Below are 10,891 nucleotides of genomic sequence, written 5' to 3'. Positions count from 1 at the left end.
TATTTCTTAGAGCAACCTTATTCACGGAGATTGCGCTAACCAAAACCGTCGCTGTTGTGTCCTCGGCTTTTGGCGTGACCTAGTTTTCATGCGAGCAGATGGTTCGGACTGATTGCTAAATCAATAAATCAACCAAAGAATGAGTTTCCACATTTTACGCTCTTAGATGAATGGCAAGAAGATGAAAAAATTGGGCAGCTGCCACCATCCGATGTTCTGATGTGGACTTTATCAGGCGAGTGTTTGGTCTTTGGAGAGCGGCTGTGAACATCCGTCTGCAGATGGCCAACACATTGCATTCCAGACAGGCCCTTCTGTCTGGACTGGACCAGGAATGGCGTAGTTCCGGCTTCATGGGTCTCCAGGGCCACATGGAACTGCGTCTCCCTCTTAAGAAACACCCACAAGATCTTGTGCACGTCACAGTGCAGTTTTTCCATCAGCACTAGAACATCAGGTTGTACCTTGGTGTGTGTGAGTGCTTCCTCATGTTGCCCAAAAAAACAACTGTTTAGAGTTTGACAATTCAAGTACAAAGGCTGATGAAAACAGTCACATGGTCATAAAATACTGTAACATAAAAACGCTCTTGGCAAAACATTTACATCATGATGACAACTTCATGTGAGTGGTGCACTTAGAATAAAATTTTCTTTAACTAGAGGTTTAATAAAAAAAAAGTTGCTTGAATCATGTTGTAGTTATATTTTCAAGTTGACTAGTTAAAATTGTACAAAATCGAGCATTGGTCAAATATTCTATGAAAATCTATTTTTTTTTTTTTTGCCATATCGTCCAGCCTAGAAACAATTGAGCATCTCTGGAGAGACCTAAAAATGGCTGTCCACCAACGTTTACCATCCAACCTGACAGAACTGGAGAGGATCTGCAAGGAGGAATGGCAGAGGATCCCCAAATCCAGGTGTGAAAAACTTGTTGCATCTTTCCCAAAAAGACTCATGGCTGTATTAGATCAAAAGGGTGCTTCTACTAAATACTGAGCAAAGGGTCTGAATACTTAGGACAATGTGATATTTCAGTTTTTCTTTTTTAATAAATCTTCAAAAATGTCAACAATTCTGTGTTTTTCTGTCAATATGGGGTGCTGTGTGTACATTAATGAGGAAAAAAATGAACTTAAATGATTTTAGCAAATGGCTGCAATATAACAGAGTGAAAAATTTAAGGGGGTCTGAATACTTTCCGTACCCACTGTATATTGCACCTATATTATATGGCCTAAGGTAAACAGCAAACAAATGCATGCACGGCCACACACAGACACACAGAGCTGACGGTGTTTATATGCTACACAGCCTTGCTTGGGAGGGTTACATTGTACTATGGTTTCTTTAGGACAGGGGTCTCAAAACTTGGTCCTGGAGGACTGGTGTCCTGCAGAATTCAGCTCCAACCCTTATCAAACACACCTGAAACAGCTAATCTAAGCGTACTAGAAACTTTCAGGCAGGTGTTTTGAGGCAAGTTGGAGCTAAACTCTGCAGGACACCGGCCTTCTAGGACTGAATTTGGACACCCTGCTTTAGAACAAGTAACAAGTTCAAGAATGGGAACATGTTGATTTATTTTTTAGACTTATGTTGCTTGTTCTTTGTAATATTTTCCATTGGCAGCCCAAAATGTGATTGTTACATTATAATAAAAATGCTGAAAATGTGAAGTTGCACTTCAGCTTATGTGACTTTAGTGAAATTACTAAACCTAAAGTAAATAAAATAGCCTAATTTGATCCTACAGTGTTGCTGCACATGCTTTTAGATCATTACAAATAAAAATGCAAAATGATTATCTTAGAATAGAAAATATGCTGTCTCTCGTGTCACATAAATTATCAATAGTTAAGTATGTGGTTTTGAAGAAGATGCTTTTATTTTCTTTCTCTGTTTTGACTGTCTCATTTGGACTTGGACTTGACTTGGACTCGAACCTCTTTGGACTCGGTCTTGACTCGGACTCGATAGTCCTGGTCTTGGACTTGTCTTGGACTCGACAAAGGTGGACTTGACTACAGCCCTAATAGATAGATAGATAGATAGATAGACAGACAGACAGACTCTTGGCCACATTTACCAGACAAACCCTGTTATCTTTAACCAACATAGTTTAGCTCAGGCTAGCATGGTAATTCATTCAGTTTCAATATGGCCTTCAGATTAGGAAAAACAATGGCTGATAATCGCCCTTCAATTTGTCACTGAACACATATTGGATTTTTGCCATGTATATGTTGAGAACTTTTGACTTTCGCAGTATTTCAGCCAGTTTACATGAAAAGAGACTGGGAACTTTGATATTTCCCAGATTATATTCCTGTTGAAACTGCCTCATCTCGATCCAAATGCTCTGACGATGAGACCATTTGAAGAGAAAGAGCTCATTATTACATGTGCCGTATTCTTTCAGATGGTTCGTTGAGATGGTTCCAAGTAGCATCTGCACGACTCAAAGGACCAGATGTTTCTCTGGCTCCATGACCAAGTCTTTAAGCAGCAGCAGACCATGCCTGCTGACTCCCTGGGGTGCCTGGAATAAAAGCACAACTGTTAACAGGTAGCCCCCTCCATTCCTGACGCCCCTTATAGACTTCACATAGGAACAGAAGGAATTGTTGAGATCTGCCGAAACAAACAAAGACGCAGATGAGAAGAATCGCCAGCTTCTTGTCAAAAAAAAACTCACTCAAACCTTCAACTCTAGATTTAGACTTCCCCCAGCTTCCTCGAGCCCAGCCCCCTCAACTTCGACAAAGGCAAGACAGAAAGTTATTTTCATAACCTCTTTTTAACGCAAATAATACTCCCGGGGAAAAGGATCTGGGCCAAATTTGTCTTTTACACCAAGAGAGATCGCCGAAGGGGATCACCGGGATTGGAATGTTTGACTCCCATCCTCCCAAAGATCAAGGGGGGTCTTAAGCTACTCAACCAGAACTGTAAGGATTATTGGCTTTTTACAAGGAGGCCACTTGTGTTATCCGAAAGACTGAGCTCGTTAGCTTCCTTGTCTGCTCTCAAGACCAAAAAGCAACACTTTCTAAGGGTTCTGAAAGAATTGGGGTCACTGATGTGATGTTTTATGATTTATTAAAAATGCAGGTTACACTTTATTACGATAGTCCACTTTAGACATTCTACTAACTATAAGTAACTTTATAACTACGTCAACTAATTCTCATTAATTTGTAACTACATGTCTACTAACTCTCAGTAGGGTAGGTTTAGGGTTAGTAGAATAAGTTTACATATACTTGCAAAGTTTCTAATAGTCAGTTGTGGACCCATCAAAATAAAGTGTTAGAAGTTATTAAGCAGACAGTCTACTAATACTCTAATGACTGCTAGTTGACATGCAGTTGCAAAGTTACTTACTGTTAGTAGAATGTCTAAAGTGGACTATCGAAATAAAGTGTTACCAAAATGCATTTAAAAAAGCATTCATACAAATGACGACTTGTATACACCTCTTCTATAATAAACATTCTTTTAAAATTGGCATGAAATTAAAATCCACTCTTCAACCATCTATTTTGTAAATGCATGTTATTCATCTTATTGTGAATTATTCATATATATGTTTTTTAATGTTTAATCAAAATGTCAAAACTCAATCTTTTGGTGAAGTCATTCAGCTCCAATCATTTAGTTTGCTTAAATCCCGCCCCTCCACAATCTACTCCAAGCTCGCATTAATTTTTTTAAGTGCAACACCTACACTTCAAATTCCAGTCTACAGCTGAGGGACAAAACACATTTTCCATCCTACACGCTTAAAAATAAAGTTTGGTCACACTTTATTTTAAGGACCAGTTCTCGCTATTAACAAACCATTAACTATGATTTCTGCCTCAATAAACTCCTAATTTGCTGCTTATCATTAGTAAAGTAGTTGTTAAATTTAGGTATTGGATAGGATTAGGGGTGTAGAATATGGTCATGCAGAATATGTGCTTTATAATTAGGCTACTAATAAACAATAAAAAGGCATGCTAATAAGCAACTAGTTAGTAGTCAAAATTGGTCCCTATAATAAAGTGTTACCTAAAGTTTGTTTATTGGTATTGATGGTTCCATTAAGAACCTTTAACATCCATGGAATCTTTTCATTCCACAAAAGGTTCTTTAGATCACTAAAATGTTGCTCACACCAAGAAAATAAAAAGGTTCGAGCTGTTCACTAACACGTCAATAAGTCTTAAAATATAAGATAGTTTGACCTTTTTATAACAAACCAATCTTAGCTGTAAAACGTCTAGTGGTACAACCCCTCCATAATGATATTTATGAATGACTAATTCATGATATTAAATAATGTTTTTATTTTGAAATAGATACAAACATATATATATATATATAGTATACTACAAATACATTTACATATGTATGTACTTAATAAAAATACCCTGCAATTGTACTTTTAGAAACTGGTATACTAATTTTGTACTTAATGCACTTTAATTGCCTGGAAGTAGTGCTGAAGTCCAGTCTCAAGCAATCAGTAAGTCTTGAGCAATATGTCAGTAAATATGTTAATAGATTTGAAATATACTTAGTATGAAATAAATGTTTGTTTGCATTTTTAAATATACAGTATCACTTAAGAGGTAGATTTGTTTTTGGGCATTAGCACTTCCAAATGTAGCATTGCTAAGAGTTAATTAGCAATCTTGTTGCCTTTCAAACTCATTCTAGTTTGAGAACAAAAAGTGTCATGAAATCCAAGAGGCAAGAGGAAGCTTGGTTTAGTGTTGAAAGAACACAAGTCATCATTCAACTGCCTGTGTTGTCAAAGAATGGGCCTTTGAAAAACACGCTAGAAGCTAGTGAAAGGCATGCCATACCGTTACAACACAAAACAGGGCTTAGGCTCGCCACCTTGTCTGCTGGCGGTCGGGCTTTTATCGACTATACATACCTGCTGATGCAGAACATGTATTTTATAACTCAAAAGGAGATGACACAGCAGCTTAAAACCAAAAACGCAAAAACATATGTATAGAAAGTGACCGAGCATGAGAATACACATGTGTAATAAATGTGTTTTTCCTCTAACGGCCAGTCATGCATTTCTGTTTTGAAAAGCCATGCCAGTGAGAGGCCAGTTTATATGCGTTGTTTTTTCTTTCCCTCCTTATTTGTTTTGGGTTCCTCCTTCCAAGCTGCAAGTCTTTAGTCAAAGTCTTGCTTTGACAGGTGAAGATCAACCGGAGCCATCACTATTGGCAACCATGTGGGACTGAAGAGAAAAGGTCGGAGTGGGGTCACCAGAGGCTCAGTCATTCTATACCTATTCAATAATATGCCCAACCCCCACCAGGTCAAAGGTCCCACACAACATACCTTACCCAAAGTTCTCCAATTAGCCCTGGATCAGTCTGGAAATAAGATTCACAATGTGAGGAGTGATGCATGCTGGTCTTTTCCTTTATTTATCTATATTAGGAGGTTGTTATGTCACAGTTAAAGCTGCGGGTGTTTAAAATGCATTTAAGGGCTTAAGAAATTATATGTGATAAGCCGGAAGTTGGATACAAAATGGAAAATATAGTAAAATCAAAATGAATTCTGACACTATTTTAATAATGTCAACAAATGGAAAATTTAACAGGAAAAACAACAAATTGGAAAACATTACAATGAAGCCCATTTCACCTGTCAAAGATGAAAAATTTCATTGGAAAAAGTAAAGTATACTTAACAAGGCTGTACTAAACACTGGCCATTTAGCAGCAATTAACACTTAATGCCTAGCACATGGGTGAACACATCATTTTAGCAACAACTTTCTTCTTTCACTCACTTTCACGATGCACACTAGCTCACTCTACTACAGTCTGAAGTGTCTATAAACTCTGGTGGACATTGTTAAGTGTCTTGTGTAAAGAATCATGGCCAGACTAGCCAAATGATACAGTGCTTCCTTAACTATGATCTCAAGAAGAAAGTCAAAATGCCATAACATGAGAAAAACAGCAGAAACTGTAAATCAGAATCAAATGTTTTACAGTCAAGTGAAAAGAGAAAAGCTTAATCTGAAAGTGATTGCAAGTGATCGCAATAGTGTAAGTGAATGGAACTGTTCCTAACATTTCTACAACATATACACAATATTATTAGTTACTATTATTCTGCATTGTGGTATTCCCGTGAAGGAATGGCGAAGACTGATATGGAAGAGAAATTGAGAAACTGTTGAATAAAGTGTTATTTTGGTTTTCTTTGCACACAAAAAGTATTCTCATAGCTTCATAAAATTAAGATTAAAATACCACTGATGGTACATGGACTATTTTAACGATGTCCTGACTACCTTTCTGGGCCTTGAATGTGTCAGTTACGTTGCAGTCTGTATACAGTCAGAAAACTCTCGGATTTCATCCAAAATATCTTAATTGTGTTCTGAAGATGAACGAAGGTCTTACGGGTTTGGAACGACATGAGGGTGAGTAAATAATGACAGAAAATAATTTTCATTTTTGGGTGAGCTATCCCCTTAAGGTAGTGATTTTAGTCAAGTTGTCCTTATTGAAAATATTTAGCCATATACATCCATATTAAAATTATAATTATATTATGAGAATAAATGTAACCATTCAAATTTTATTCTTATTTAAAATTTATTCTCATAATAATATGACTTTGATCTTGTAATTCTAAAAAAATTTTCTCATAGAAAGGCCTATTTTGAGATTATTAGCAAAACATTACAACTTTTCGCAAAAAATCTTGGGACTAAAACACGGTTGTCGTAAATTAGAGATTATGTTTGTCAAAAACTAGATTCTAGACAACAGCAGCAACTTGCTTTCCAGAACACATGAATAAACCAATGCAATGCTCGACCAATGCAATAAACTTTCCATCAAGGCGCAACATTGGAAAGGGGTTAAAGACGGGTGGAGGAGGGCTTCACAACCCAAGAAATCCCACCATCTGTGCTTTTCTTATGCCAAATTTTCCACCTCCCCCAATCTAAGTGATTTTCAAAAAGTCTCCAGGAATTCCAACTTGAGGGACAGACACAGATAATTGGTCGCAGATTTTTATTGGCAGGACACAAAGGGACCTCCTATCCTCCTCAATGCAGCTGTCCCATTCACACCCCGCAACCGACCTCCTATGCATCTACTCCCCCGCAGGGTCCTCACAAACTAGGCCTCCAACACGGACCCTTTCATTGGCACAATGAAGGCCTCGGATGCATCCTGACCCTGACCCTGACCCTCAGACCCTTCCTCTACCACCCCGTGGATCTATCAACTTCAGAGAATTGCCCTGAGCTACTATTTGTCCACTCTTTGATATCATGAGACCCATCAATTAGAGATCCCAGGGTGCGCTTTGGAGATGCACCTGTTGGAAGAGTTGCAATTCGATCTATGACTGTTGGTGACAAGGGTCGTGTTGACTTGATTATATTTGCAGTGGAAGCATGAGGAGAGACCTCCTACAATTTTTGTAACCTTTGGAATGCTGCTGTTCATTTTTCTAGAAGAACTCTGATCCAGATACTTGACATCAATTTTCAGGTCATCTAGACCACACCAAGAGCTGAGAGGCCATCGGTTGGATTAGTTGATTGATAGGATGAAGAAGACATCAAAATCAAGAATCTGTTAAATTTGTACATCTTTCAATTAGAAAATGCTGTTTAGCAAGTAATTCATACTGTTAGATACTATACTAACATGAGCTCTAATAGGTGACATTGCAAAGTTTTATCCGATTTTTTCTTTAAAGAAAATATTCAATTACACAGTAACTCGGTATATATAATTTGGAAGAAATTTAAAGTATTAAAAAAATTGTAAAGATCCAGTCACATTTACTGGTGAAATGCCACCTGTGAAATTTGATATATTTCCAGTAGGAATCTGTGCAATCAATAGTTTTGGTTAAGGGTAAAACATTTCTCCACAGAGATTTTGCGTCAGGTTCAGGTTTTTCACGCAAAAGGTGAAATTGCCACGTTGACCGACAGAACCCTGGTTGGTTTAAAAGTGACTTCTGTATGACTGGTGCTTCAAGCAATCGACCTTTTTTAAAAGCAGATAAAAATTTGCTAAGGTGAACAGAATTGTTTCAAACAATGCAAATGCAGACAAGTGCAAGTTAAAAAAACTGATGTTATTTTCTATGTGTAAGGTACAAAAACATGAATTTGTGAAAATGGAGATGTATCGTGTTCAGTCTATAGGTATGTGCACAGATGCATTGTGTTTCTTTACAAAGTGATATTGCCAACTAGTGGCCTGGCATGCATAATACAGCATTTTCATGTTTTGACAATGTTGTCATCTGTACATGAAAATCTGAAAGGAAAAACTTTTCTATTTTTAGTACAGTTGTTGTGTAAACATGCCTTTAAAAGACAATCGATTACTTTGGCAATGGAAAATAAAGTGAATATGGAACAGGATTTCAATTCTCCATGTTCTTCACCCATTTGTCCACTATAGCTTGGAAGCAAAAGCACAGTGGTTGACCAATGCAGTGCCTGATTAAAAAATCCTTAAGTATGATTTGTATAACTAAGAACTACAATCTAATTGACAGGCAATCTGATGGGGGCTACAAAGGATTCTAGTGTAGTTCATTAGATGCACGATTTGTTTATATATATATATATATATATAAATAAATAAATACAAGCAAAACGCATTCATCTGTTCCTGCAATTCCTTGACATCAAAACAATGCTCAAAAATCATATTGTGAGGAAGTAGTTGGGGGCAGTGGGGACACTCTGCCTCTGGAAACAGTTGAAAGGAGGGTAACACGTTTTCAGAGAGACTGTTTCCTGTGCTTTCTCCTGGCTCTACCTTAATGGATCACATGTGTTGAAATGATGTATTGTACAGAAAAGCGTAGAAAACTACACAGGGACTACAAAAGGCAGAAAAAAGATCTCTCTTTGTGAAAGCCATGAAGACATTGAGTGGAATTTTCGGGGGAAAGGTAAGCTGGAAAGTGATTGTTATACCAGTCACAGAGAGTCTTGCCGTGCGCAGTGATGGTAGATCTCTTATGCAGCCTGACTAGGCCGTCTCAAGAGACTTTCCAGAGGCCAGAGGTCAACCACCCCTTTCCTGATGTGCCATATGTTAAAGGAATTTGCCAGTGCATTGTGGGAGTTAGACCCCCACAACTTTAAAATTATTAACACATACAGCCCCATGCCTTCCAAGCCGATCTCTCTTTTCTGCCAAAAAAAATCACTTCTTTATAGTCGTCCAGAGCTCAGCTGCTCCGAACAGCTTAATTATTACTGACTGAATACTAATATCAGTATATACAGTAGATAGATAGATAGATTTAGAATGTAATGTATAATACAGTATATTTACATATTTTGTCTAAGTATATTTACATCTTTTATATAGTAGTTAATTAGATTCCCATAAATATGAATAAAATGTTTCCATTATTCTAAAGTAAATGAGAAAGTGAAGGAATCTAGTGAAGTTAGATCCGGCAAAAGAGTAAGACTTCAGCCATAGTGGGTCTTTTGTTTCTGTTACTCTTCCCTCCCCCGTCCTGTTTTTCAGAGAAACTCTCTGACAAGCCTAATTAACTGTTATTAGTAATCATACCCTCTCGTTATAGGTGGTGGGTGTCTGTTACGCTAGTCAGCCTGAGAGGCGGACGCTGGGAAGCTAATAAAGACGTGGTGGCTGTGCTGCTAATAAGATAAATCATGGACAAATTACATGCTAATATGTTGTTACTCAAGACAAGGCAAGTTTAACAGTAAACTAGATTAACTGGAAAACAACATAGGCTGCTTCCCTCAAAATGTCCGTTTACAAATCGCCATAAAACGACATAAACTGGCCAAGCTAGATATATGTATCTCAGCCAGCGTGTGAGAAACAAACCTGAACAAAAACAAACCAGTGAGGTTGAAGAACAACCAATTCACATTAGCATTCAGGACAGCTATTGACAAAGACATGCAAGGCTGTAATTTAAAATCGTTTGACGTTTTCAAAAGTGACGACAGCCTCGAAAACATTCCGAGACGGGCAAAGTGGTGAATGGGATCAGTGGGCAAAAACCTCAAGCCCCCTGAGGGGCAATTAGACGGGTCTTGAAGCAACAGTGGGTGGCGAGAGTCTTACGCCACAGATGGTACAAGTCAGCTGCTCTTGGCCCTCATGGACACAGTGGTATGCAAACATGCAAACTCAAACAAATGAAGGTATGTTCTTCACATTTTCACATTTCACCCAGCGTTTACCCACATGGACGCATGACCACACACATCTTATGAAGTCATGCTTGGCCAATGCAAAAGGGCACAAGTTCTCTTTTCTCTGAAACACAAGCCTGCCTATGCATGTCCGGGAACAATAGGACGGCCAAAACGGAATCCTTCTGTCAGTAGTGAGCCGTGGACTCAAAATACACTAAAAACATGCCTAATGGTATAAACATGAACAACTGTGTGGACAATGGGCGTAAGACGCTTACTCAAGTCCCTGTACAACCTACTGCATTTACAGTGCAATAAATCCAGTGAAGGCACATATAATACAGAATATGAGATGTAGCACCAGGCATTTGAATTATCAGCCTTAAACAGAAATTACATTTTGTATGCATATTCATACTGCATTTTTAGCACACTGTAACCACACTGCAAATAGCTACCAAAGCACAGGTGAAACCTTGTGACTTTGACCTTGGAGGTGTTTTTTAAGTTGCACATTTTTAACATTCATAACATCAATGATGCTAAAAATCTTCTTAAATTATTTATGTTACTAGTTACTTATTTTGTTGTCTTTTTTACATACTAAAATGATCTGCCATAACACTTCCAGTAAGACAAAACAAAAATAAATAGAAAATACAAAAATACATTTTAATAA

This window comes from Barbus barbus (genome assembly GCF_936440315.1).
Source record: "Barbus barbus genome assembly, chromosome: 9".
Classification (NCBI taxonomy): domain Eukaryota; kingdom Metazoa; phylum Chordata; class Actinopteri; order Cypriniformes; family Cyprinidae; genus Barbus; species Barbus barbus.
This window is presented reverse-complemented; position numbering follows the sequence as displayed.